Here is a 24,819-nt window from a genome sequence, read left to right on the forward strand (position 1 = left end):
ATTTCTGCAGAAAACCATTCATGACATGGGTGGGCAAAATAATGAGACGGTCCACTGCAGAATGCTGTGTTGAAAGCCACACTGTGCATTCATCAAAAATTGTGAGACTCGAGCCACCATATTATCCGGGCATGAATCATATGTCCCATCACCTTGCGAACACACTGGTAAGAGAGATGGAGTGGTAGGTAGAAGGAAGAGTGTGTGTGTGTGTGTGTGTGTTTTTGTGTGTGTGTGTGTGTGTGTGTCAGAGAGAGAGAGAGAGAGAGAGAGAGAGAGAGAGAGAGAGAGAGAGAGAGAGCTAATTTCGGCAAGAGCTGGATTTCCATCAATAAACTGAGTTGAAGTCTGCTGTTGTGGTCTTCATCCAACTACTGCTTTGGTGCATCTCACCAGCCTATTCCAGCCTTTGTAAGCCTCTTCATCTCTGCATAGTATTTCAACCTAAATCCACTTAGAATGGTGAACCGCCATTCAGAGAATAACTTTTTAACAACACAGTTTGACTTCTGTAAAGGCTTCTATACTGAGAATCCAACATAATATCTCAAAAATTCAATTCCAGTAGAATTAAATAGTGGAAATTATCCCCCCTGTCATCTTGCCAAATCCTTTGACTGTTTAGATTAAAAAATTCTGTGAGGGGGAGCTAAAATAGTATGGCATTAAAAGTCTTCCCCTTGCATGCATTGAGTTGTACTTTAACTACAGAAAATGGAAGGTCACATTAACAAATGATAAGACACGAATAAGATTAAACTCAAAAAGGGAGAACATAAAATATGGTGTGGCACACAGTGTTTGCTGCCAAGTCCACAAAAATGATTTACTTGGGGCACTGGAGGGCTTTGGAAAAACTCTAATGTTTTGCAGTGTCACAAACTTATTGATGCAAGATCTAAACTCATCCATACCAGAAACATTCAGGAGAATAACAGAACAGGCTTGTACTGATCCACAGGTACCAGCTTAAGGCCTAAAAACTTGTATTGTGCAGTTCTAAAGAAATAAAAGCGACTTACAGATATGAATATCAAAAGTAGGGATAAATGGGCAATTAGGCTCCCATGTTCTAAGTTCCTGGGTATGCAGATACCAATCACGTGTGAGACCAGCATGTGGGTCAGTTAACCGAGAAGCTCAGTTCCGCCCATTTTGTGCTTAGAAATCTCTTACTGTATGAAACTGGACAAAGGATTGCTAACACACTTTCACTCAGTTTACTCATATGGCATAATCTTCTGAGGTACTTCAGCTAAGCGGAAAAAAATATTTATTCTACATCTTGAAAAAGCTTCTTCAGGGACCCATGGATTCTCACACTTACATGCCTATAGAAGTTATATTCCCTAATGGTATTTGTGATTAATAACAAGAGTTAGTTTAAGATGAACTCAGCAATTCAGAACTGCAATACTAGAAGCAAAAATAATTTCCATATATAAAAACCTAAAATCAGGGTTGCCACAAGTTTCTCCAAGTGAAATTCCCTGATATTTCTCTGATTCCACAGACACGTTTTAGAATTTTTCCCCGACAAATTTTGAGGTCTCAAGGGGAGGTAAAGACATAAGTCGACAAAAGAATGTCAGGGCTTTGTATTTCTCCCCCATTTTGTTTTAGGGCGCAAAAACAACTAGGGTCATATGTGTCCATGCCAAAACTGTGAAACACAAAGATGAAGAGAGGAGTTAAAAATGATTACATGTCAACGTTTAATGACAGAAGATAGGACAGCTACAAGCAGGGACGTGGAGAAAGGTCTATGAAGTACGCAATAGGGAAATGGAGGCCCAGAACTAAAAATTAAATGGCCTTCACCATATTGCTACAACTGATAAAAAGTAAAACACGGTCGACAGCCCACGCATTGTTCACTAAAATGGCCAATAACTCAGATGGCAAACCCAAACGGGAATGTAAACGGTAAAAAAAAGGGCATCCCCTCAGGAAACGGCAGACAGTTAAAAGTTGGGTGCAATGTGCACAAAGTAGTAGGGGAGCACCACTTAACAAATGGTGATAGCTAAAAAGGCAGTGCCCAATATGCAACCTAGTTAAAATGACCTCCACGCCACAGGAGGACTGAGAGGAGGTTGTCCAAGCCACTGGGAGAGGCTTAATAACCCAGAGCTTATTCCTATGAATGGAGGACCAGTGGCGATGCCAAAGTGACACCACCACCTGACAGAAAGCAACAAGAGATCATCAGAGGGAATGCAAGAATTATTGGGCTGAAGTACGAGGAATGCAGCTTTGGCAGCCGTGTCAGCAACCTCTTGGACTGATATGACCTGGAACCCACATAAACATCACAGTGGCTCCATAAAAAGTGAGCAAGTGGAAGCTTTCCTGGAACCGGTGCACTAAGGGATGGACAGTCTACAGTGCACAGAAGCTTTGAAGGGTGCCAAGAGAGTCTGAGCAGTGACACAGTGAAAAGAGTATGTCAGCAGATGTACTCCATGATCTGATACAGGGTGAAGAGCTCTGCTGTAAATACTGAGCAATGTGCCGGAAGTCAGTACCAAAAAATGTTGGTTGACGTTGAAGGCACACCCGACACCACGGTCAGTCCAAGAGCCATCAGTGTACACATAGATACTATTGCAAAATTCCATGCATAGGTCGTGAAACTGAAGGCAATAGACCGAGCCTGGTGCAGTGTCTTTAGAAAGTGAATGAAGGTCAAGGTGAAGATGGGCTGCCGCACGAAGCCAAGATGGTGAAGGGTTCACACCCATCGAAAAAGCTGCAGGGAGCATGAAGTGGGAGGACCAAGATAGTTTTGTATAAAGCAGGAGCCTCAGGAATTTTGTAGTTTCAATGAATGGAAGAGCAACAGGCCCAAGATGTAAAAATGGTGGGAGAAACCAGCTGTGCTGCCAGAAATTCTTACAAATGTTTTTGTCAGTAGAAAAACTTAAGCCACTGTCGATGCTCCATGAGTAAAGATGATCAAGACATTGCTGAAGACACCACTCAATGAGACAGGTTCATGAAGAGCAGCAGTAGATAGCAAAATTATCAACAAAAAGAGAGCCGGAGATGCCCGGCAGGAGACAGGCCATTGTAGGGTTAATGGCGACAGCAAAGACGACAACACTCAGGACAGAACCCTGAGGTACACCATTTTCCTGGATAAAGGTGTCCGAGGAGGCAGACCCCTTACGTACATCGAAAACTCGTCTTTTAAAAATTCCTCAAGGAGATGGGGCAGTTGGCCATATGTGTAGAGAGTACAAACGATACTAGTCCTCCAACAAATGTCGTAGGCTTTCTCCAAATTGAAAAACACAGCCAGTCTGGGATTTCCACAGAAAACCATTCATGACATGGGTAAACAAAGTGGGTGATAGCCAGAAGGAAGTTGTTTGTCCTTACCGGGCTTAGGTGTGGGTATGACAGTGCCTTCACAACAGTGGCTGGAAAACATGCCCTCTGCCCAGGTCCGGTTGTACGTATTAAACAAAAAGTGCTTGCCCACAAGAGAAAGGTGCTGCAACACTTGAAAGTTAACAGTGTCTGGTCCAGGGCGGAGGATTGAGATGAAATGAGAGCGTGATCTAGCTTCCTCATAGTAAAGGCAGCACAGTAACACTCAGGATTCTGAGAAGAGAAGGGTATTGCCCGACTCTTCTCTGCTCATTTCCAATAGAGGTAGGCAGGACGACAGGACGATAGTGGGAGGAGCTCAAAATTTCTGCAAAATGGCGACCCAAGGTGTTGGAGATAGCAATAGGGTACACGATGATACTGTCTGCTGCTGTCAGGGTGAAAATTGGGGAATGGATCTTGCTCCCAGAGAACCGTCAGAGGTTGGTGCACACGATGGTAGAGGGGGGGGGGGTGAAACTGTTAAAAGAACTAGTGAATGAAGTTCAGCTACCTTTTTGGTTATCCTGAAGAATGCGAATTGCATCGCAGGACGCTTCAGTCCACCAAAGGACTGGGACACAGCATGGTAAAGAGGAAGTGTGAGGAATGGAATGTTCTGCGACAGTAAGGATAATGTTTGTAAGAAATTCCACCTGGTCATAGCAACTGCGGAAATCGTGTTTGTTGAAGGTCGCCAGGGAGGAGTAAAGTCTCCAGTCAGCCTTAGTGAGCTGCCATTTCGATGTGCACGGAGGTGGGGTAGGAGTCAGCAAATGGATAGCACAGAGGAAATGGTCGCTCGAGTAGGTGTCAGAAAGAACGGACCGTTCAAGATGATGTGCAGGACGGGCAGTGAAGAAGGAAAGGTCCAAATGGGAATAGGTGTGTGACGAGTCTGAAAGCAACATGGGTGCTTCTGTGTTAAAGAAGACAAGGTTAAGTTGATTAAGAATGGCAGCGAAGAGGGCACCTCTCGGATAGGTTCTGGAAGAGTCCCAAATGGGATGGTGTGCATTAAAGTCCCCAAGCAGCAGAAATCGGCGAGGAAGCTGTCCAATAAGCTGGAGGAAGTCGAACCTGGTGACATCGAATGACGGAGGGATGTAAATGGTAGAAAGGGAAAAGCTCAAGTGAGGAAGGAAAAGACAAACTGCAACAGCTCGATGACAGGTAGTCAGGGAGATGGATGGGTTGACTATGAATGTCATCCCATATGACTCCCCCATGAGACAGAATGCCAACCTCGAGCGGAAGGTCAAAACAGACCAGGAAGAAATGCAAAAGCTCAAAGCAGTCGTGAAGATGCAATTTTGTTTCCTGAAGGCAGAGTACAAGTAGAAGCTGCGATTCTAAAAGCAGTCATAAATCCTCTTTTTTGGATCAAAGGCTGCAAAAGTTCCATTGGAGGACAGTCACGATGAGGACAATACGAAGGGGTGTCACCTCGGCAGCTGCTGAGTGCCAGTCTGCGAAAAGTCACTGCTACAGGGAACAGAGGCAAGAGGATCCTGCTCCATGTGGTCCTACAGAAGTGTCGGCTTTCTTCTGCTGTCGACATGAGGAATCCAGGGCACAAGAAAGTTTGGTGGGGCACACTGGCGAAATGGAGGCCGGCCAGGAGAAGGTATCACATGGCGACACCATCAAAGAGGATCTTTGGGTCAGCGAAAGAGAAGACCATTTGCCTTTGTTGGACTTTTTCGAGCCTTTCCAGTTGGCAGAGGGAGACTCATGTGTTGATTGGCTGGAGGGATGTAGCAAGTCTTCAAGGGAGTCTTCCTTCTGTCCTTTCCGGCCTGCCAGTTGTGTAGCTGGTGAGTTGCACAAATACTCTGAGAATCAACACTAATGAGGATAGTAGCAACTCACGGTAAAGATGATTGCTGGGCGACATCCAGGCATGTAAAAAAGACAATAACATTCTCACAACTAAACTTCTGCCATACCCTTTGTCAGAAAACAAGAGCACACAGATATCCAGACAGTCACCCAGACACAACTCATGTATACGTGATCACCACCTCTGGCTGCTGCGTCAACAATCTCTGAGAATCAGATTCAAATAACCACTCCTCCTGCCTCCCTGTCTCTTGTCGATAGCTGCTAGGCTAGTGGCAAGAAGTGGTGGCGTTACGGACTGCAATTCGAGGGGAGTGGTATAAAGGGGAGAAGCAGTAAGAATAAGGGAGTAGGGAAGTTACGCACGTACTCAGCTGCACCCAGCCAGTGATGACACATGACATCTCAGTAAACAAACCACTTCATCTACTGAGACAAAAACAAGATTTTTCCAGTGCTCTTTTCAAATTTCCCTGATACATTTGAAATTCCCTGATTTCCAGAACATGTGGCAACCCTGGAAATACACATGATTGATGTGCCATAATAATATTTGTTTCATATTAATAACCATCTAAGCTGTATTATTACACATTTATTGTGTTATGACCAGATTTGTTCACTGAACATATTCAGGTGGCCTACATGTGTAAAGTCATGACACAAATGGGCAATTTGAAGATGTTCAATCAGTGAAACCAACTGCAACATGATAAATATGTAATAACACATATAATCATTAATATTGGTCTCAGCTGTGGTGCTCAGCATGATCAAAGTCATTTATTTTACAGTTCGTTATGAATCAGATTTTGGCTTTTTAGGACATCATCAGATATTGTCTGAGGATGACACAGAATGCCAAACGCTGGTTTATAACAGACTATAAAACAAATACTATTGTGGAAAATCAATGATGTGAATTTAAGCATTAATATATCTATGTTCCCTCAAGTACCAATGGGATATTTCCATGTACACTGTGCACCTCTCCATACGGTTCAGATTACAGCTTTATATTCTGCTACAAAAGTGTAACAGTATGACAAGAGACGGACAGGCAAACAAAAATCCCCAAATCCTTAAAAATGAAGTAAAAAAATACCCCATGAGACAAGGTGTCCATAATTTATAAGAATACCTGGGCTCCAGAAGGTAAATTCTGCATACTAATACTATTATATAGAACCTGACTTTACCCATATATAGAGAGCTGACAGTAGTCTGTGTCCCATTACATGAATGTTTTGTTTGAAGTATTATATAAAAATAGCAGCTAAATAGTATAGGATGAGCAGTGGATATTTTCAAAATCGCTGTTTTACCCCTGACATAACAAATCTACAAGTAATTTCATAATTATCAATTCGAGCAGAGTAACACTAGCCATAATTTGTTGTTAGCATATTTTACAGACATAGGCAGCATGGGATTACCAAAAGTTCTTGTTCTCTTATTTGCTTTAAACCATGGCATCTTCAAGATGGTGACACTCCTATTTCAAGTGTTTTCAATATGGAGACCACGACATCTATCACTACACCCATGAACAAACATAAACGGGCCCTAACAAGTGGAATATTTAACACCAGAAATAAAGTGAAACTAATGGGGGAACCGCTCGAAGTAGGGGTTTTGGGCAGTGTCAATTAGCACACACAACAATAAGGATCATGACACCATTCCAAAATAAATATCAAACCAAAAATTATGCACACAAAATCCTCAACAAACCCTCAACAATCATCCCACCCCAAAACTGCGAAAAACAGCTATTGGTATCATACATTTTGCCTGAACTAAACAGCTCCAATGAAGACAGTGATACTAGAAACCCACACATACACTGAAACTTTCACTTGGTCTATACGGCTCAAACATAGCCAGAGATACCATGAAACCAGACACAAAAACCTGGTACTGCAAATTTCACTTGACCTATATAGCTCAACCAAGGTGCACAATACTACCAACTGCCACAAATCAACAACACCAGACCACACTCCATAAAACCCACCGATATAAGCAAATAAATACCCCCAAAAAATAATACCAAATTAATCAAACATAAATTACCTCAATGAACCGTAAACAAATCCACCACATTACAAAAAGGAAAAAGGTCTTACCAACCACAGTTTCCCCCCCTCCTCTCTCTCTCTCTCTCTCTCTCTCTCACACACACACACACACACACACACACACACACACACACACACACACACCTAAGCACCACTTACCAAACAACTGATGCCCATCCCATACATACATACATACATACACACATCAAAAAACGTTTTGCATCTCCTCGGTTCCTGAACCTGTGCAGAAATTTGCAATAGAGATCAACATCGTTTCGAGTGATGTCATTATCTTGAAAGAAGTCATTCACAAGATGTGCACAATGGGGATGCGAAATGTCATCCACAAAAACGAATGCCTCGCCAATATGTTGCCAATATGACTGCACTATTGGTCGGAGGATGGCATTCATAAAACTTTGAACATAGCTGCTAAGGTTCAGTGCCCGTGTCAGAATTATATTAGAACAAATAAGCCCTCGGTCACAAATATTAAGTCAAAATTGACCAGGTTTCGACGCTACTATGAGCGTCGTCTTCAGAATTAGCCTAACTGTTCTAAAACATATTAGGTATATAATACATTCATAAAATTAAAGATTGTACTTCATCTTTTCCAGTCAGTACAAACTTTAATTTTATTAATGTATTATATACCTAATAAGTTCAAGAACAGTTAGTCTAATTCTGAAGACGACACTCATAGTAGCATTGAAACCTGGTCAATTTTGACTTAATATTTGTGACCGAGGGCTTATTTGTTCTAATATAAGGATGGTATTCACTTATAGCACAGCTGTCATGGTGCCTACCATGACCACCAACAGTGTGCATCAGCCCCCCATAATCACACCCAAAACAGCAGGGAACCTCCACCTTGCTTCACTCATTTGACAGTGTGTCTAAGAGTTCAACGTGACCGGGTTGCCTCCAAACACATCTCTGACAATCGTCGGAAGGCGTATGTGACACTCATTGGTGCAGAGAACGTGATGCCAATCCTGAGCAGTCCAATTCAGCTTGTTATTGGATTCATCTGTACCGTGCTGCACGGTGTTGCAGTTGCAAAGACGGACCTCGCCATGGATGTGTGGAGTGAAACTGCACATAATGCAGCCTATTGCACACAGTTTGAGTCGTAATGTGACGTCCGGTGGCTGCACGAAAAGCATTATTCGACACAGCGGCATTGCTGTCAGGGTTCCTCAGAGCCATAATCCATTGGTAGCAGTCACCCACTGCAGTAGTAGCCCTCGGGTGGCCTGAGCAGGGTATGTCACCGACAGTTTCTGTCTCTCTGTTTCTCCTCCATGTCCGAACAACATTGCCACAGTTCACTCCACGATGCCTGGACACTACCCTTGTTGTGAGCCCTTCTTGGCACAGTGTAACAATGCAGATGTAATCGAACTGCAGTACTGATCATCTAGGCATTGTTGAACTACAGACAACATGCCCTGGATTCCTCATGTCGACAGCAGAAGAAAGCCGACACTTCTGTAGGACCTCATGGAGCAGGATCCTCTTGCCTCTGTGCCCTGTAGCAGCGAGTTTTCGCAGACTGGCACTCGGCAGCTGCCGAGGTGACACCCCTTCCTACTGTCCTCATCGTGACTGTCCTCGAATGGAACTTTTGCAGCCTTTGATCCAACAAAGAGGATTTATGACTGCTTTTAGAATCGCAGCTTCTATTTGTACTCTGCCTTCAGGAAACAAAATTCATCCTCATGACTGCTTTGAGCTTTCGCATTTCTTCCTGGTCTGTTTTGACCTTCCGCTCGAGGTTGGCATTCTGTCTCATGGGGGAGTCATATGGGATGACATTCATAGTCAACCCATCCATCTCCCTGACTACCTGTCATCGAGCTGTTGCAGTTTGTCTTTTCCTTCCTCACTTGAGCTTTTCCCTTTCTACCATTTACATCCCTCCGTCATTCGATGTCACCAGGTTCGACTTCCTCCAGCTTATTGGACAGCTTCCTCGCCGATTTCTGCTGCTTGGGGACTTTAATGCACACCATCCCATTTGGGGCTCTTCCAGAACCTATCCGAGAGGTGCCCTCTTCGCTGCCATTCTTAATCAACTTAACCTTGTCTTCTTTAACACAGAAGCACCCATGTTGCTTTCAGACTCGTCACACACCTATTCCCATTTGGACCTTTCCTTCTTCACTGCCCGTCCTGCACATCATCTTGAACGGTCCGTTCTTTCTGACACCTACTCGAGCGACCATTTCCTCTGTGCTATCCATTTGCTGACTCCTACCCCACCTCCGTGCACATCGAAATGGCAGCTCACTAAGGCTGACTGGAGACTTTACTCCTCCCTGGCGACCTTCAACAAACACGATTTCCGCAGTTGCTATGACCAGGTGGAATTTCTTACAAACATTATCCTTACTGTCGCAGAATATTCCATTCCTCACACTTCCTCTTTACCATGCTGTGTCCCAGTCCTTTGGTAGACTGAAGCGTGCTGCGATGCAATTCGCATTCTTCGGGATAACCAAAAAGGTAGCTGAACTTCATTCACTAGTTCTTTTAACAGTTTCACCCCCCCCCCCCCCCCCCCCCTCTACCATCGTGTGCACCAACCTCTGACGGTTCTCTGGGAGCAAGATCCATTCCCCAATTTTCGGCCAGACAGTAGCAGACAATATCATCGTGTACCCTATTGCTATCTCCAACACCTTGGGTCGCCATTTTGCAGAAATTTTGAGCTCCTCCCACTATTGTCCTGCCTACCTCTATTGGAAATGAGCAGAGAAGACTCGGGCAATACCCTTCTCTTCTCAGAATCCTGAGTGTTACTGTGCTGCCTTTACTATGAGGAAGCTAGATCACGCTCTCATTTCATCTCAATCCTCCGCCCTGGACCAGACACTGTTAACTTTCAAATGTTGCAGCACCTTTCTCTTGTGGGCAAACACTTTTTGCTTAATACGTACAACCGGATCTGGGCAGAGGGCATGTTTCCCGGCCACTGTCATGAAGCCACTGTCATACCCACACCTAAGCCCGATAAGGACAAACAACTTCCTTCTGGCTATCACCCACTTTGTTTACCCTTGTCATGAATGGTTTTCTGTGGAAATCCCAGACTGGCTGTGTTTTTCAATTTGGAGAAAGCCTACGACATGTCCATCCCTTAGTGCACCCGTTCCAGGAAAGCTTCCACTTGCTCACTTTTTATGGAGCCACTGTGATGTTTATTTTGCCCACCCATGTCATGAATGGTTTTCTGCAGAAATCCCAGATTGTCGCTGTGTTTTTCGATTTGGAAAAGGCCTATGACACCTGCTAGAGAGCTAGAACCCTCCATACTCTTCACATGTGGAGCTTCCATGGCCACCTACCCTGTTTCCTTCAGACATTTTTTAAAAGACCGAGTTTTCGAGGTGCATGAAGGGTCTGCCTTGTCGGACACCTTTATCCAGGAAAATGGTGTGTCTCAGGGTTCCATTCTGGCATCTTCAGCAATGTCTTGATTGTCTTTACTCCTGGAGCATCGACAATGGCTTTCACTTTTCCACTGACAAAACTGTCTGTATGAATCCCACGAACGCTGACTGCAAATTTGTATGTCCGTCTGGTTATTTGACCTGTTGTGCTGCCATTCACAAACAGCATTCCAGGAGGTGTTTTCCTACAGGATAACAATTGCTCACATACTGCTGTTGTAAGCCAACATGCTATAGTGTGTCAACATATTGCCTTGGCTTGCTCGATAACCAGCTCTACCTCCAATCGAGCACATATTGGACATCATCTGATGACAGCTTCAACCCATCCACAAACATCAATAACTGTCCTTATATTGGCCAACCAAGTGCAACAGGCATGGAACTCCATCCCACAAACTGACACATGACACGTGTACAACAGCGTACCAGCATTTACATTTACATTTGCAGTGACTTATCTCACAATCACATTGATCCTGCAACGTTAATGACTTTACATACATTGTCTCAACAAATATATTCCTGGTATTTCATTACTCTACATTAATTATTTTTTGGTGTTGCAAATTTTTCCATCAGTGTACCTGGCCTTTCTTTAACCATCCCTGGTGCAATGCAGAATTCTCTTCCCAGTAGCGAGAAAATGCCGTTATTCCAATTTTGAAATCAGATAAATTGCCTCTTCAAACGGACAGCTGTCGTCCAGATTATTTACTCAGTGTCCTGCAAGTTACTTGAACATATGGTTAGTCGAAGGCTGTATTGTGTTCTTGAATCCCCGGATCATTTGGCTTCGGTCCAGGGTGCTTTTCGCCAAGGGCGCTCTACTGAAGATAATTTAGTCCACTTGAAGTGTGCTATCTGAACAGCTTTTGCTCAGTGTCAGTTCGTTGTTGCAGTTTTCATTGATCTGTGTGTATATCTTATGATACCACATGGTGCCATAACGTCCTTGCCACCTTAAAGGAGTGGGGCCTCCATGGCCCAGTCCTGATTTTTATCCAGAACTTTCTTCCATGTCACACTTTTTGGGTACAGGTTGGTGCCTCCTGTAGCATCCCCCCCTGCAGGAGAAGGGGCTTGCACAAGGTTCTGTTTTGAGTGTCGCTCTCCTTTTTGTGGCTATCAATGATCTGGCGGCAGCTGCATGACATATGGTGTCCCCATCGTTTTTGTTCGTCCGCGACGGCTATTGCTGGCGGCAGAATGCAGGGAGCAATACACCAAGCACAATCCTGGGCTTTCACTCATAGCATCCATTTTTTGGCTGCCATGACCTACGTTATGCATTTCTGTCATTGTGTTTTTTATGACCGGTCTTTGATGCCTAGTCGACATGGCTTCCCCGTCTTTGCCAACTAAAGCAGACATGTAGGTCGCACCTGAATGCTCTTCTATGCCTCAGCGGTGTGGTCCACTCTACTTTGATATGGCTGTATGCAGCATTGGTGCAGTCACACCTAGATTACAGGAACCTCTCATATGACTTTTTATCAGCTTCGACATTACATCTGGATTCGATACACTATTGTGGGGTAAGACTGGTAACAGGTGCATTTGGACTAGGCAGCAGTTCCACTATTGTGGGTTCTGCACCATCAAAAATTGATGGCAGCTGCTCGCCCATAGTACCCTAACTGTCATCTCCTCTTTCCAAATACGAGATCTACCTCCCAAAACGGCAACACAGGTCTGGGGCTACGATCACCAAGTTTGAGTCTTGGTCCAGCACACAGTTTTAATCTGCCAGGAAGTTTCATATCAGTGCACACTATGCTGCAGAGTGAAAATCTCATTCTAGAAAACTCTTTATCTGTAATTCTCTTTACATATTGGCTATTTTCTTCACATATGGGGGACATGGTCTCATCTGAAAAGTGAAACCAAGCCTGTAAAAGAAAGGGGGGGGGGGGGCAGTTCTCAATTCTTGAGCAGTGACCCTCTTGTTTCCCCCCCCCCCCCCTTTTGTAAATTGGGTTACTTTATGTTCAATCCTTGCACCCAATTTACTCTTTCATCTACCTACTTTTTTTCTCGTCAAGCAGAACGATATTTATGCCCGGTGCTTAATACCTGTTTGTATCACTTACAATGCTGGTATTTATGAATTTTTTAGCATTTGACTCCGGAAAGACCATTTTTCTTTGTAGTGAGGTCTTGCCAACAGCAAATTTTCTGGATGGAAAGTCGCTCAATCGGCTCATATACTTTAAAATTTAAAAGTAAATCTAGCAATGCTAGAATGTATACAAAATACTGGTATACCCATTTTCAAGTTGTTGTTTAAAGATTCGCGACTTTTAAAACTTACGTAGATTATCTTTTTGATGATAGAACTTTACATAAGAAGTTATTAAGAACATTGCGAATATCACATGATGAACAATTGAATGACTAAAGCAGTGTTATCAACCCTCATTCATTGACACATGTAATAAATTCATCGAGGCAGTGAAGTCCAGAGCTGTTGTAAAAATTTCTGAAATTAAAAGTATGTATTACCTAATGAATGTATTATTTTGGGGTGAAAGAACACAATAATTATTATTTTTGGAATGTAATAATTCACTATGGCTTCATTTTAATTCTAATAAGTTTCACACTGTAATGAAACATTGTCTAAATGCCTCTCTCTCTCTCTCTCTCTCTCTCTCTCTCTCTCTCTCTCTCTCTCTCATTTGTTATAACTTACCGCTGTTATGTTGTATTTGTATTGCAGTCATTACATTAAAATTGGCTATATTGATTCTGCAATTTATACTATTATGTTATTGCTAAGAATTGATTTAAAGAATAAACGTATATATTTATTTGTAAGATTTTGTAAATTTATACCACTGGAACTTTTTCAAAATATTTGATTGCGTAATACTGCCAATAAATACAATGACTTTCTTTCTTCTGTTTATAATTGTAATAGATGTTGGACACTTTGACTCCAAGTATGTTATACAGAAACGCAGTGATTTTTTACAAAAGGCAAAACTATGTGTTCGAAGAATTGTGGAGAGGAGGGTACGTGATGTATTTTAAGTAGGTTATAAAGAGTAACTATAACAACAAAAACAATAAATTATTTGTGATTGGCAAGCTTTCGGAGCCAGTGGCTCCTCCAGACAGAAGCGTTGAAGGGGAAGGAAGAAGGGTAAAGGAAAAGGCCTGGAGAGTTCCAGGAAAAGGTGTAGATTTTGGAAAATTCACCCAGAACTGCGGATCAGGCGAAAAATAGAAACGACACATGTCGTATACCAGCTATTATGTAAACACTGTTCAGCTTTCTACATCTGCATGACTACCACCAAATTATCAGTTAGGAGAAGTGGGCATAGGCATAGTGTATATACTGGAAACTCACAATATCCTGTTGCAGAGCATGCTCTACAACATGGCATATGTGACCTCGGCACTTGTTTCACCACACATGCCACCTGGATTCTTCCGCCAGACACCAGTTTCTCAGAACTCTGCAGGTGGGAACTAGCACTACAACGTGTCCTTGGTTCTCACCACCCACCTTGCCTTAATTTATGTTAATTTCTCCTGTCTCAGATTTTCTTCACTGTAATTACTCTTTGCTTCACTCCGTTTTAGCTTTCTACATCTTTCATTGTCTTTCCCGTCTATTTTCACTGCCCCCTCCCACAACTGTTGCATACAATACACTTAGCTTCTCACTCTTATCAACTCATATACAGTTTTAGTAGTAATCTCTGTCTTGCATATTACCCTGTCTTCCACCTTTAAGCTCTCAGGTTTCCGAATCTTGCCCGATGCAGTCCCCAACAATTAGTCTTTCCTTCTCATCCTGTACGGTAAGTCACCCATGACCCACGGTTCTGGGTAACTTTCTCAAAATCTACCCCTTTTCTTAGACCTCTCCAGTCCTTTTCCTTCACCCTTCTTGCTTCCCCTGCAACCCTTCAGCCTGAAGAAGGAGTCACTGGCTCCAAACGCTTCCCTATCACAACAGTCTTTTATGTGTGTGTTCTGCCACTGCTTGGTGAGTAGATTTTTTATCTATCCAATTAAATAATTTTATAAAGAGTATCTGTGTGTGATGTTTTTATTGGTATACAACTTGTTATAAACAAAACTTATTTTTACCATTTAATATGTTTCCAGATATTTACCAGTGGTAAAGATGAAATTGGGTTGATTGTACTTGGTTCTGACAAGACACAGAATCCACTTGATTACCCAAATGTTAGTGTGGAATTTCCTCTTGCACTGCCTACATGGCAGATGATATCCTTTGTGGAGAAATCTTTACATGAAAGTGAAATAAAAACAGATTGGATAGATGGTGTTGTTGTTGGCATGCAAGTCTTGAAAGATGAGCTAGAGTAAGTATTTAAAGCTGTCTGTTTCATGACATTCCTGGAACATGTTCTAGAATGTGTGTTACACAAATCACAGTGACATAGTTGTGACTTTATAAACATGAATCAATATGTTTTTGTAATGAAAAAGAACCAGAAGGCACAATACCTGCAGAAATAGGAAATTTTTTTGTGTGATTTTACTGTATGAATGTTCTCTACAGTTTTTCAGCTCAATAATTAAGGAGGTATTGATACAAGGCTTTGCCAAAAATCCATCTGTCACCTACAATTCCAGCCCTGTCACTGGCATTCCCTACCCCACAATATGAATGGGCCACCATGAAAGCAGCCACATCGTTGTCAAATTCACTGAAACTACTGCATAGCAATTTACTTGAGTATGGCTGCTGTTGTGGTCTTCAGTTTGGTTTAAGCACTGCGTCAATACCTTCTCTTCATAGCACTCGGAGGTCGTGATCTGTGACAGTTTTTACAAATGGCCAGAGAACTTTTCCTCTAGTTGCTTGTTTTTCAGTGAAAGATGCAAATATTTTAGAATGTAGTGCCTTATGTATATCTGTTAGAATAGCCACAAGGTCTGAAAGTTATTTTTAAATGATTGAGCTCTTCTACAGAGTATTGAAATTCACAGATTCTTCCAACCTGGTCCACCAATGTCTTACATACTCCTCTTCCTCCATGGATTGTTTCCAGCATTTGGAGATGAAACATTAGGCAGCAAAACGTGCCTTATAACCAAAATCTAATGAACATATAATTAAATTAACCAAAGATGTAATGTTGCACTCTCAGGTAAGACTGATCTTGAATGCAAAGCCACAGTGGAAATTAAATATCCGCTGCAACATTCATCTCACTTTTTGTTATTGAAATTATTCACAGTGCCATAGGGAGAACTGAGTTTATGTGTTTTATAGAGTCAGATACACGGTGCTGTCCATTATTCTCCTGACTATGATGTCCAGGAATGGTAGTCTTCCTTCTTCTTTGGTCTCCATAGTGAATTTGATTTTGTGGCGTGTGGAGTTCAGATGTACAAAGAAGTCAAGAAGTTTGTCTCTTCCATGAGGCCAGATGACAAGTGTGTTATCCACATAACAGAAGTGAAGAAGAAGATGGATTTCCATTTGGATGACATCAGGGCCTCTTCCTCGAAGTGCACCGTAAACATATTCACAATCTCTGGTCAGAGTGGGCTGCCTATTGTGACTCCATCTGTTTGCGGGAGGGGGGTGTGCCATGAGTCAGTGAAGTGGGAAAGTTGACCAAGTAATATGCGTGATGTGTCATACCTTGACCAATATTGAGAACAGAATAAAAAATTCAGAGGCATTACTTTTCAGCACTCCCATACATATTCTGTATGCAAGAAAAGCTTATGGAGCAGGTTTCTCATTCAGAAATTCTATTTCAGTGTTGGTTGTTTCAAGAGGGCCATGCTAAATGCCTTGCAGTGCCTCAGTAGTGCCACCCAACTAGCACCTGAGAGGGCAGACAAGTGTTCGCTCATGTGTACGTGATCCTGCAGTGAAGTTGTGTACATTTAGTCAGGAAGTGGGCTTGTATACAGTGAGACAAGTATCCACACAGACAATGTGATGGCATCTGGAGCATCACAGACTGTCAAGCCCTTAATGCAGCTCTAGAGAGAGGTGAACTGACAGCGGTGCAACTGACAACAATGCCAGACACAGGAATGGCACTGTGTCATCGTATCGGATGAGTCTCGGTTCTGCAACATCGTCACAATTGATGTACATGTGTGTGGAGGCTCTGATGCCAACAGACCTGGCCAGATTGTACCTGTCATTCTCATGCAGGTCCAGCATGTGATGTGATGGTATGGGGTGCAACCGGACACATGTCACAACCTCTGGTTCACATAGCCAGTAATTTGGACAGCAGCCATTTCATTTGTGTTTTGTTAAGGCCAATCGCTGTGCCCTATTTCAAGGGCTCCATGATGTTATCTTTTAACAAGATAATGCAAGACTACACATCACCTGAGCTGTACTGAGCTACCTCGATACAGAGAGTGTTCCACTGTTGCCGTATCCAGCATTTTCTTCAAATCTGTCACCTGTGGAGAACGTCTGTTCACAGGATGCCAAGAGATGGGTATGCCACCAGTCGCCAGCCACTACAGTTGATGAATACATATGACATACAGTTGAGTAGCATGAAATGATGTACCCATGGCTGTAATCCAACCTCGATTTGATATCCAGTGTGATGAGAGCTGTTCTGCTGTTCCAGTTTCAATACTGAAATTTATATATTATTTTTATGCTATCCTAACGAGATTGGACTGTGGTGTCATACAGCATAAAATATCTTACAACGTGTTGAATCAGAGATGAGGAGTGTAGAACAGCCAGCAGGGGAAAGATGATGGCAATGAGACAGCTTTTATGTATAACAGCAGTACAGTGTTTCACAGTGCATAATGCTTCCGCAGATTGAGAACAAAATGTGTGGTTTGCTTTCATCCATTTTCACAAACATAGCCTTGAAAAATAATGTTGACATTACTGTGCATTTCACTCTGAGGCATATTGCACTCTGAGAATGTTCATCGAATTCAGTTACTTTGTATTATATTTCAGTAACAGTGACATAATAGCAAATTGGACTGTATGAGTTTTACGGATTTTTTTTCCAGACACACACTACCATTTCTTCAGATTTATTTAATTTGGGTATAAATTCTTTCCAGCATATTGCTGTACACAAAATGTTGAACATAAAATGTAGCTATCTGCTGATTTAACAGCTTGCTGAGTATACCGGTACAATGTTTTGTTGTAACAAATAGTTCAATGTATTTTACTCACTTATAAACTTATTTATACAGTTATAGTAATTTATACCATTACATTAATGTTGTACCTTAATGTTCTGGAAGACGATATTATAAGGAACCTCATACTTTTCCTGGATGATAGGGTTGTCTATAATGAATTATTGCCTGAAAAAAATCTGCACAAATTTGAGTCAGATCATAACATTTCAAATTGGTCCAAAGAAAGGCAACTGAGTTTAAGTTTTCAGAAATGTAAATTGGAGCACATTACAAAACAAATAAAAGACAGTATTGTATGACTACATTATCAAATAATCACAGTTTCAATTGGTCAACTCATACAAATATCTGGATGAAATGAAATGGTGACATAGACTCACATGTAGGCAAAGCAGAATGCAGACTTCAATTCATTGGTAAGATACTGGAAAATGCAATCAGTCTATAGAGGACATTGCTTACAAAATACTTGTGTGGCCCATTCTAGAATATTGCTTAAGTATGACCCATAACAAATAAGGCTAATGGCAGACATTGAATGTATAAAAAATAGTGTAACATGATTGATCATAGATTTATTTGATGCATGGGAGAGCATTAAGAAGCTACTAAAAATTGGAAATGCCAGACAAGTGAAGATAGACGCCAAATATATGACAAAACCCAACTTATGGTATTTCAGGAACCTGTATTAAGCGAGGTATTTAGGGATTATACAATAACCACATATGTATCACTCCTATAGGGACCATGAAGGCAAGATTAATTACAGCATGCACAGAACCATTTGAAGAATCATTCTTCCCACACTCCACATGAGCATTGAATGGGGAAAAACCATATTGTGTGGTACAACAATGTACAGCGGTAGCACACACCAAAGAACAGTCCAAGTCCATACACTAGTTATGTGTATTGTGACCAGTAATGAGACAATTGACCATCACAGGCTGTGTTCAAAATGACCACTGGCAGCACCAGTATATGCTCCCATTCTGGTATGGAAAGACTGCTGCACACATACCAATATTTCAGCAGGGACAATCCGACAGGCTGCAGTAATACATCATTGCATATCATCAGATTTAGTTGGTATGCCCTTGTAGACAGTCTTTCAGCTTTCCCCATAGAAAAAAAGTCTGCAGGCATGAAATCTGGCGAATGGGTCAACCGAGATACAGGTCCTCTGCATCCAATCTAATGATTTGTAAACAGTTTGTGAAGCCATGTTGTACTTCGTGCACTGTGGGTTGTACAGCCATCGTATTGGTACCACAAGTTGCTCCTAGTCTGCAGAGGAATCTCTTCTAGCATCCGTGGAAGATGATTTGTTAGGAGGCTATGATACTTGTGCGCATCCAGTGTTCTTTCTAACAAAAACGGGCCTATGAGCTGATGGTTCACTGCCCCACACCACACGTTTACACTCCAAGGATGCTGACATTCCATCTGCCACAGCCAAAGAGAATTTTTAACAGACCAATTGTGCTTATTTCAGCACTTTACCAGGCCACGATTGTTAAAATTTCCTTCACCACTAAACAAGATACATGATACATCTGGAGTATCCTGTCTTAATGCCCATGTATGGAAGTTAACACAATTCTCTTGATCAATTCCATGCAGCTCTTTATAGAAAGGGATAAACCTATATCAATGGAGAATGCATAGGACACTTGCCCGATTAATGCCATTTCCACATGCGATTGTGCAAGAGGTAACATGTGGATCAACTACTTGTTTCATCTGTTTGTTGCTAAGAGTTAGGCTATGACTTCCACATAACTGGTTGAAGAGGTTGATAAATGATTGCCGAGATGCTTGACATTTATTGGGATTTATTGCCGCAAATACTGTACAAGAATGAACTGCATTCTTCATACACTCTCCATACACCATGAGTATGTCACCTTTTTCTGCGTTGGTAAATCCCATCGTCCACTCACGACCTACTGATTGGACTGTCACACACTAACTGACTTGCAAGTCACAATGCACTTGAGGAACACACACACAAACACACTGTAAGCAAACAACATCATACCTAGCAACTACCCACACACACAAACACACTGTAAGCAAACAACATCATATCTAGCAACTATCCACACACACACACACACAAACAAACACACTGTAAGCAAACAACATCATACCTAGCAACTACCCACACACACACACACACACACACACACACACACACACAAACACACTGTAAGCAAACAACATCATACCTAGTAACTACCCAGATTGAGTGGCACAAACTAGTATTGGTGTGGAAACTTTTAAAAATACTGTATCTCATTGACAACTTGTACTAGAATCCTGCAACAAACCCCACTGACATTCTGATTTACCTTATTTTTAGTTTGTTAATGTCAGTAAGCACAGTTTCATTTAAAAAGTGTACATCTGCACAAGAAAGGATTTTTACAATCTGTTGATTGGGTAACAATAATGAGTCCCTGACTACCAATCCATTCTGTCAAAGCCGCAAATCAATAGCACTTCATACTTGTGGTGAGAGCTTTAGGCATTTCACCCTGTGACTTGGTCTTCGAAAGTGAAATAATTGTGGGTCAGGATGTGATTGGGTAAGGGGATTAGGAAAGAGGTGGTGGGTTTGGTATCAGGAGGATGTTTGGAAAGTGAGGCCACGGGCATGGGGGATGTTGTAAAATGATGTTGCATCCATAGTAACCAGCAAGGAGTCATGTGGTAGCAAAACAGGAAATGCAGAAAGGCGGTGAAGGAAGTGAGCATTGTCTTCACTGTAGGATGGGAGGTTACAGACAATGGTTTGCATGTGATGTTCAGTGGGAGGATTGTACCCAGCCACAGTTGGACAAGTGGAGAGACCTGTGTAGTTGGGTTTGTGTAGTTTGGCGAATAGGTAAAAAGGAAGGAGTGGTGTGAGGAGTGAGATAGATCCAGGAGTCAGGTTATGGGATGGACTTAAGGTCTTGGAGAGCTGCTGGAGTCTTGTTGGAATTCAAGGATGTGATCATGGTTGTAAGGTTTGTATGCAGAGGTGTTAGAAAGTTGGTGAAGACTCTCAGCCACATAGTCACTACGATCCATGAACACTGTGATGAAGCTTTTATCTGTAGGAAAGATGATAAGGCACGGATTGATTTTCAGGATATGGTTAACTGTGTGTTACATAGGAGTGAAGTTGGTCTCACTAGGGAGGATTTAGGAAAGGAAAGTAAGGCCGGGTTAGAAGTGACGAATTCCTGAAAGATAACCAAGAGATGACTGGCTGGAATGGGAGGTTCAGGGTGGGAGGGAGGCTGGAACTGTTTTAAGCAAGGTTCTATGTGAGGTTTTTGTTGGCTGTTATTAGTGGGATGCATCATCATCATCACTTAAGACTGATTATGCCTTTCAGCATTCAGTCTGGAGCATAGTCTTGATCTATTTCAACAGTTTTTATACCCCTTCCCTTCCAACACACACACACTAGCCACCATGGAAGAGCCTACAGCTTTGATTCAACCCCCCCCCCCCCTCCCCCTCTTCCAGTCATACCCTCATACCTCCCTAATGCACACTGAAGAAATTTCAGCTGCAGAGATTAGGTAAGGAAAGAAGGTCATCCTTTACAAGTCCAGCACACTTGAATTTAGGTTTTGGGCTAAAGGTGAGGCCTTTAGAAAGTACCAAGACTTCTGCAGGGCTAAGAGTTGTGGCAGAAAGGTTGACAACAGTTTTACAGGATTGGTGCTTAGGATGTATATATCTCATGGAGGATGGAGGAATTCGTAGTGATTGTGGAAGATGGAGTAATGAACAAAGCATAGTTAGGGAGGTATGAGGGTATGACTGGGGGGAGGTTGAATCAAAGCTGTAGGCTCTTCCTTGGTGGCTTTTGTGTGTGTGTGTGTGTGTGTGTGTGTGTGTGTGTGTGTGTGTGTGTGTGTGTGTGTGTGTGTTGGAAGGGAAGGGGTATAAAAACTGTAGAAATAGATCAAGACTTCACGACAACTAGCAGGTTTAAATGGGTGGGTGTTGTAATAGATATGTAGAGGTGGAGGTGATGAGGCTTGCACAGGATAGATTAGTATTGAGAGCTGCAGCAAACCAATCTTCAGACTACCACAGCAACAACAAGAAGGTCATAAGATGGAAACAATTTTGCGTCGTAGTATCTCCCTCTGTTTCCACTCCATGTAGTTTTCACTTGTGGTAATGTGGCGTGTGTACAGAGATTTATCGGGTGTTGTTATTCTTTATTGGACTGAATTAACAGGATTTATCAAGAGTGGTGATAACATCAATTTGTGACAATAAATCTTTGTCATGTGCAATCTATAATACTGTTGTTCCATTTGTAATAAACAATTTCTTTGATGCTGTTTTCCCAAATAAGCCTAAATTTTACTGTTATTCACATGGACAGAGGCAGAGTAAGACATGGGAGATAACTTCAGCTGATCTTCGAAGATCAGTTTCTTGAGACAGAGACAGTGTCATTATTATTATTGTTATCCTTTACTTTCTCAGACGTTAAGTCTGGTTAAAAATGGAAAGTGATGCGGACCTTGATCAAGCGTCACTTCCTTTCAACTGTATGGTATGTGTTATATTGCGTTTAGGTACTTTCGGGTAATTGAACATGTATCAATAATTACTGATTTCTGTAGTTGTATATATAAGTTTGGATGTAGCTGTATTGCATTGATGTACTGGTGGATATTGTGTGGTATGACTCCTGTAGTTGATAGTATAATTGGTATAATGTCAACTTTATCCTGATGCCACATATCCTTGACTTCCTCAGCCAGTTGGATGTATTTTTCAATTTTTTCTCCTGTTTTCTTCTGTATATTTGTTGTATTGGGTATGGATATTTCGATTAGTTGTGTTAATTTCTTCTTTTTATTGGTGAGTATGATGTCAGATTTGTTATGTGGTGTTGTTTTATCTGTTATAATGGTTCTGTTCCAGTATAATTTGTATTCATCATTCTCCAGTTCATTTTGTGGTGCATACTTGTATGTGGGAACGTGTTGTTTTATAACTTTATGTTGTAAGGCAAGCTGTTGATGTATTATTTTTGCTACAATGTCATGTCTTCTGGGGTATTCTGTTTTTGCTAGTATTGTACATCTGCTTGTGATGTGATCTACTGTTTCTATTTGTTGTTTGCAAAGTCTGCATTTATCTGTTGTGGTATTGGGATCTTTAATAATATGCTTGCTGTAATATCTGGTGTTTATTGTTTGATCCTGTATTGCAATCATGAATCCTTTCATCTCACTGTATATATTGCCTTTTCTTAGCCATGTGTTGGATGCGTCTTGATCAATGTGTGGCTGTGTTAAATGATACGGGTGCTTGCCATGTAGTGTTTTCTTTTTCCAATTTATTTTCTTCGTGTCTGTTGACGTTATGTGATCTACGGGGTTGTAGAAGTGGTTATGAAATTGCAATGGTGTAGCCGATGTATTTATATGAGTGATTGCCTTGTGTATTTTGCTAGTTTCTGCTCGTTCTAGGAAGAAATTTCTTAAATTGTCTACCTGTCCATAATGCAGGTTTTTTATGTCGATAAATCCCCTTCCTCCTTCCTTTCTGCTTAATGTGAATCTTTCTGTTGCTGAATGTATGTGATGTATTCTATATTTGTGGCATTGTGATCGTGTAAGTGTATTGAGCGCTTCTAGGTCTGTGTTACTCCATTTCACTACTCCAAATGAGTAGGTCAATATTGGTATAGCATAAGTATTTATAGCTTTTGTCTTGTTTCTTGCTGTCAATTCTGTTTTCAGTATTTTTGTTAGTCTTTGTCTATATTTTTCTTTTAGATCTTCTTTAATATTTGTATTATCTATTCCTATTTTTTGTCTGTATCCTAGATATTTATAGGCATCTGTTTTTTCCATCGCTTCTATGCAGTCGCTGTGGTTATCCAGTATGTAATCTTCTTGTTTAGTGTGTTTTCCCTTGACTATGCTATTTTTCTTACATTTGTCTGTTCCAAAAGCCATATTTATATCATTGCTGAATACTTCAGTAATCTTTAGTAATTGGTTGAGTTGTTGATTTGTTGCTGCCAGTAGTTTTAGATCATCCATGTATAGCAAATGTGTGATTTTGTGTGGGTATGTTCCAGTAATATTGTATCCATAATTTGTATTATTTAGGATGTTGGATAGTGGGTTCAGGGCAAGGCAGAACCAGATAGGACTTAATGAGTCTACTTGGTATATTCCACGCTTAATCTGTATTGGCTGTGATGTGATATTATTTGAATTTGTTTGGATATTAAGTGTGGTTTTCCAATTTTTCATTACTATGTTAGGAACTGTATCAATTTAGTATCTACTTTGTATATTTCCAATATTTGTAGTAACCATGAGTGGGGTACACTATCAAAATCTTTTTGGTAATCAATGTATGCATAGTTTAGTGACCTTTGCTTAGTTTTAGCTTGATATGTCACCTCTGTATCTATTATCAGTTGCTCTTTACGTCCTCGTGCTCCTTTGCAACAGTCTTTTTGTTCTTCATTTATAATTTTGTTCTGTGTTGTATGTGTCATTAAATTCTGTGTAATGACTGAAGTTAATATTTTGTATATTGTTGGTAGGCATGTTATGGGGCGATATTTAGCTGGGTTTGCTGTGTCTGCTTGATCTTTAGGTTTCAGTTAAGTTATTCCACGTGTAAGTGTATCAGGGAATGTTTATGGGTCTGCAATGTAACTGTTAAATAATTTAGTTAGATGTGAACGTGTTGAGGTGAACTTCTTTAGCCAGAAATTTGCTATTTTATCTTTTCCAGGGGCTTTCCAATTGTGAGTAGAATTAATTGCTTGGGTGACTTCATGTTGCAAAATTATCACTTCAGGCATTTGTGGTATCATCTTGTATGTGTCTGTTTCTGCTTGTATCCACCGTGCATGC

General features: G+C 41.4%; 1 protein-coding gene across 1 annotated transcript in view; it reads right to left on the minus strand.

The window, feature by feature from the left end:
* Positions 1 to 24,819, minus strand: part of LOC126456737 (uncharacterized) — a 198,608-nt gene that overhangs the window by 108,565 nt on the left and 65,224 nt on the right. The gene's annotated exons all lie outside the window — the stretch shown is intronic.

Source organism: Schistocerca serialis, chromosome 2 (assembly GCF_023864345.2).
Source record: "Schistocerca serialis cubense isolate TAMUIC-IGC-003099 chromosome 2, iqSchSeri2.2, whole genome shotgun sequence".
Lineage (NCBI taxonomy): Eukaryota > Metazoa > Arthropoda > Insecta > Orthoptera > Acrididae > Schistocerca > Schistocerca serialis.